Here is a 5,875-nt window from a genome sequence, read left to right as displayed (position 1 = left end):
GGTTGCAGTGTTAGGAAGCCCCAAATTTTGTAGGGATCACTAAGGGTATTTGCTAGTAGATCATCCCTTGATTCCTGGACCCATCAATCTTGGCTATGGAAGAGCACCATAAGTTAGATGCTAATTCAGAGCGTATATAGCCTCCTCGAGAACCTTGTCCCAGCTCTGGAAGGTTTTGCTACCTAGCTGGCATTATAATAGAGTCTTTGAAAGATCATTCCACCGTTTGCCACTTCAGAACAGTGGGAGACCAGGCAAAGCCAGTAAATTCCATAAGCATAGGCCCACTGCTACACTTCGTTTTCTGTGAAGTGAGTTGATCAACAGCACTGCTGTGTGGAATAGTATGAATGTGATTAAGGTATTCTATAAGTCCACAGATGGTAATTTTTGCAGAAGCATTGAGTACAAAGAAGGAAAATCTATATCCAGTGTAAATGTCTATTCTAGTAAAAACAGTATCTTTCCCCTTTCATGATGGAAGCAGTCCAATGTAATCAGCCTGCCACCAGGTACCTGGCGGATCACTTGGAGGATGCTGGTCAGTACATCATGAGATACCCAAGCCAATACCACGTGGAACAAAAGAAACATTTGACCAACTAAGAAAAATGATAAGAAATAACTCATGGATTTGTTCAGCCACTAAGCAATATGTAACTGAAAACAAGTTTTAGGTTTAAAGCTCATAAATAGAAGAACTTCTGGTATAGTAAATGTTGGCTGAATCTCAGTACCATTCTGCTATCGTATAGCATGGTCAGGAACTCAGTGCTGGTCTTTGCTGCTGAGAGAGGTTAGGAGAGGTTAAGGTCACATAGCTATTAAGGAAATGCAGCTCCAAAGTCTATGTCTTTTTTTTTTTTTTTTAAATGTTTTGTTTATTTCTGCTAGAGAGGGAGAGGGAGAGGGAGACAGACAGGCAGCATGGGTAGGGGAGGGTCAGAGAGAGAGGGAGACACAGAATCCAAAACAGGCTCCAGGCTCTGAGCTGGCTGTCAGCACAGAGCCCAATGCAGGGCTTGAACCCATGAACCGCACGATCATGACCTGAGCCGAAGTCAGACACTCAACTGACTGAGCCACCCAGGTGCACCTAAAGTCTGTGTCTTAACTGGTGTACTCTATCTGGCCTGCTCATTTCTAGCAGTGAGAAATGGCCCCAAAGTGAGCACGAAGTAAAATAGTTTTCAGAAAAACCCTGGTGTTGAGGATGAAGTACCTCATTATACTCACAAGACCTGACTTTGATTACAAGTTAGCTAGTAACTTTTCATCTGACTTGAGTAGCTCCCTTTATCCTTCTGTGGATCATCTGTAAAATGATAGTATTAACCCAGATCATGAATCTTCAAATGATGTTCATAATGTTTGGTTGTTCCAGGATACTAGCAGTGGAACATGGGTGGTTTCTGGGTAGCTCCTCACTGCCATCTTTTCTTCAACCAGAACATCTTACCTTTCAACAGTTTGATCTGTAGGAGACTGAAGATCACTGGAACTGAAGATCACATATCTTCTGTCTTCAATACTATAGCAGAATGGCATTGAGATTCATCCAAGATTTACTATACCAGAAGTTTTTCTACTTATGAGCTTTAAACCTAAAACTTCTTTTCAGTTATATATTGCTTAGTGGCTGAACACATCCATAAGTTATTATGATTTTTCTTAGTTGGTCAAATGTTTCTTTTGTTCCACGTGGTATTGGCTTGGGTATCTCATGAAATTTCATTCAAGTAATGACTAGCCTGGGCTGTAAGGCTCCAGAAGTCCTATTTCACATGTCTGAGATCTCAGCACTGGCAGATGGTTAGGAAGCCTTGATTCTTTACCTTGTGTCTTCTCATCCTCCATGGCCTCTACATGAGACCTCTCCCACCACAGGCTAGCCTGGACTTAGGTAGCATGGTGGCTTCTCTTAATGTCATTTATGCTATTTTTTATTGGTCAGTGCATGTTGCAATGACAGTCCAGGTTTAAAGGGAAGAGAAATAGAGTTCCACCTCTGATGAGAGAAGCTATGTGTGCATACAGGGAGGAGAAACTATTGGCTTGTTTTTGGTTTCTTTGATTTTCTTTACTGGTTTTCTATTCTTTCATTAATTTCTGCTCTGATCTTTATTATTTCCTAACATCTGCTTGTTTTTGGATTAGTTTACTCTTTTATTTCCTCCCCTCAGTATCTTATGTTTTAGGGTAGAAGGTTATGCTATCAATTTATTTCCTTTTTCTTTCTTTTTTTTTTTTTTTGAGAGAGAGCACACACACAAGCAGGGGAGAGGGGCAGAGGGGGAGAGAGAGAGAGAGAGAAGGAGAGAGAGAGAGAGAGAGAGAGAGAGAGAGAGAGAATCCTACTTGGGCCCCATGCTCATGCTCAGCACAAAGCATAATGCAGGGCTCGATCTCCCAACCCAAGGATCATGACCTGAGCTGAAATCAAGAATTGGATGCAACTGAATCACCCAGACACCCCAGATCTTTCTTATTTTTAAATATAGGCGTTTATAGCTATAAATTTCTCTTTAAACACTATTTAGCTGCATACCATGAGTTTTGGTGTGGTGTCTTATTTTCACTCAACACAAAGTATTTTCTTTCATTTGTGATTTCATCTTTGATCCATTCATTATTTGGGAGTGTGTTGTTTAATTTCCACATACTTGTGAATTTCCACAATGTCTTTCCGTGACTGATTTATAATTCATTCATTTGTGTTCAGACAACAAACCATGTATTATTTCAGGTATTTTGAATTTATTGAGGATTGTTTTGTGGCCTAGCATATGGTCTATTCTGGGAAGAATTAGTCTGTGAAGAATTATGATTAGTGTGTCTTCTCTGTTGTTTGTTGGAACATTTTAGATTTGTCTGTTAGGTCTATATGACAGTCTATCTTGTTCAAGTCTTCTCTTAACTTATTGATATCATAGTTATATCTATTACTGAAGGTAGAGTATTGAAGTCCCAGTTATTATTGTTGAATTGTCTATTTTTCCTGCAATTCTGTCAGTTCTGCTTCCTGTATTTTGGGGTTCTGTTGTTAGGTGCATAGATGTTTATAACTGTTGTATCTTCCTGGTTGACTAACTCTTTACCACTCTCAAGTGTTCATATTTATCTCTAGCAACATTTTTTGTTTTAAAATATATTTTGTCTAATATTAGTGTTAACTACCTCAGCTTTTTTGTTACTCCTACTTACATGGCATATATTTTCCCCACCCTTTTACTCTGTATACAGTTGTGTCTTTGGATTTAAAGTGTGTCTACTGTAGTTGGATCTCTACCTTTTAATTGGATTACTTAATCCATCACATTTAATTTTATTACTACATAATGGGATTTATGTGTGCCATTTTACTTTGTTTTCTACACAATACATGTCTTCTGTGCTCCCAGATCCTTCTTTTATTTCTTCCTTTTACATTAAGTAAATATTTTTAATAAACATGGAAATTCCTTTAATGATCTTTTCACTCCATGTTTTTGGGTTGTTTTCTTGGTAGTTGCTTTAGGGTTTACCAAACACATCTGAATTTATCAAATCAACTTTAGATTTGTTACAAATGTAATTCCAGTATGATTCAGACATTATTCCTATGTAACTCTATTTCCTTTTTCCTGGTTTATGGTATTGTTGTTACATGTATAACCTCTGAACATGTTATGAACTCAACAATACATTGTCATAATTATTGCTTTATATCATTTTCAATCTATAAACAAACTTGAGAGGAAATAGACAAGTATATATTTATAGTTTTTTCTATTAACCTTCCTATTTACATTTTGTAGTTCTTTTCATTTCTGTGAATTCAAGTTAGCATCTGGTGTGATTTTTTTACTCTAGTACAGCTTTGCTCTGACCTACCACCTTTGTGATTGTTCTTGTCAAATATTCTACACTTCTATGTGTTACAGGCCTAACTATAAAGTATATGCACATTTTTTATACTTCCAGTTTTTAAATTAGTTAAGAGAAGAAAGTAAATGAAATAATCCTTTATACTTTCTTTTATGACTACATAATTATTTTTGCTGGTACATATTTTGTGTGTGTGTGTGTGTGTCTGTGTGTGTGTATGTGTGTGTATTTCAATTACCATCTGGGAATATTTTCTTTCAGCCTAATGAACTTCCTTTAGTTTTCTGATAATGTGACTAACGATAATTTTTGCAGACAATCTACCTCAAATTATTGTAGCATTCAGCAAAGCCATGTACTGGACAGCATATCAGCTCTACCTATCACCAACAGATGGCATTAGAGTTTGCATCAGTAGCATCACAATTGCTCTTATGATCATATTGGTTGGAGATTTAATTGTACATAGAGGCCCTTCAATAATGCTGGCCAGTGTGCTAAGCAAGCCTTCTGGGGAGGGATCCCAGGAAGGTCAATGGAGGGCAAGCTCCCAGGCATGGACTAGGGCTTTGTAGTGGTCACAATTGGCTGCCTTGGTTGGCACGATCCACAAAACAGAGGACAGGAGGCTTCTGGCTTTGACTTTTTTCCAAGACAAAGAAAATATTCTCAATTATGTTCTGGCAGCTTGAAAATAGGTCATATCTACAGTCTCAGCTATTTTGTGGTAACCCTGTAATCTAAGCCAGCTCCTTACTCTCTATTTAATTTGGAAAAATGATTAAAACAAAACAAAACAAAATCCCAATTAGGAAAGTCCTACTACATAACAGATAATTAACATTTTCCCAAAGACAGTGAGTATCTTTGGATATACCTGAATTGGGAGAAGCAGTGCCAAGCACGATGGGCTAGGTACCACGCTTGACATCATCAGCAGTTTCTCTCGAATGCTTCATAAAAACAGCCCTGTGAGTCAGATGTTATTATCTCCTGTTTATAGAAGCAGAATCTGGAGTTCTGAGAGTTTAAGTAACACAGCCAGTGAGTGGAAGAGAGTTGAAATTCAGGTCTTTGTGTCTCAAGTCTTATGGCAGTTTTAAGGGTCAAAATGGTTAATTTGAGATACTGAGAGCACCTTTTAATTCTTCTGCTTTACCATGGACCATTTTTGTCAATATCCCAGCCTTCCCCATTCTGCCTGTATCCAGTGCATGTTCTGTGGTTTGCTCTGCTTTATGTGTAGACTGATACCCTAGCTAAGTATACATTTTATTTGATGGTTTAATTGTTTGGGAATTTTAGTATTTTTTTTTCTGTCCTTCCTACTTATAGGAATAAACTTGTGGTATATACATTTGCCTTCTAAATAGTGAAAAGTTAGACTGGGGTTTGTTGATGCGTCAAGTTGACTTGTAGGTTGTGACATCTTTAACACTCTGATGAAATTGTTGTAATCAAAGCTAATTAAATTGCTGGCTGGTGGGTAAAAAATACTGGCCTGGCTGTCATGATATCTTATTGCATCACTACATCTACCATAGCCAGTTAAATGACTGTGGGCAAGTTATTTTGTCTTGCTGGACTTTAATTTCTACATCTGTTAAACTAAGGAGTAGTATTTGATACTCCTAAGTTTCTTTGAATTTAGGACTGGGACTTTGCTATGGTCTCATCAGACCATTAGCTATGACTCCCATCAGAGGTTGGGAGAAAAATAAAAGGCCCAAGAGCTGGTGTTCTCCTTGTCCCTCCATCATTCGAGCTGCAGGACACACAAGGCAAACACCCAGCTATTGGCTTATTCAAGCTCCTTCCCACCCAACTTGTAGAGTCCCATTTGAAATCTCATGCCTTGTTACCTTCTGAGTTTTTTGGTTTCTGAATGCAGAGACTCCCTTCCCACAGTCTTAGTACCATCAATAGAGTGATGGTACTTGTTGCCTTGTATTGAGTCCTACTATATTCCAGTGTTAGGCTATCTTTTGAACACCTACTATAGGAACTG

The sequence above is a fragment of the Hyaena hyaena genome, unplaced genomic scaffold, assembly GCF_003009895.1.
Source record: "Hyaena hyaena isolate Hyena2069 unplaced genomic scaffold, ASM300989v1 scaffold_167, whole genome shotgun sequence".
Classification (NCBI taxonomy): Eukaryota; Metazoa; Chordata; class Mammalia; order Carnivora; family Hyaenidae; genus Hyaena; species Hyaena hyaena.
The sequence above is the reverse complement of the archived record's forward strand: the minus strand, read 5'-3'. Positions refer to the sequence as shown.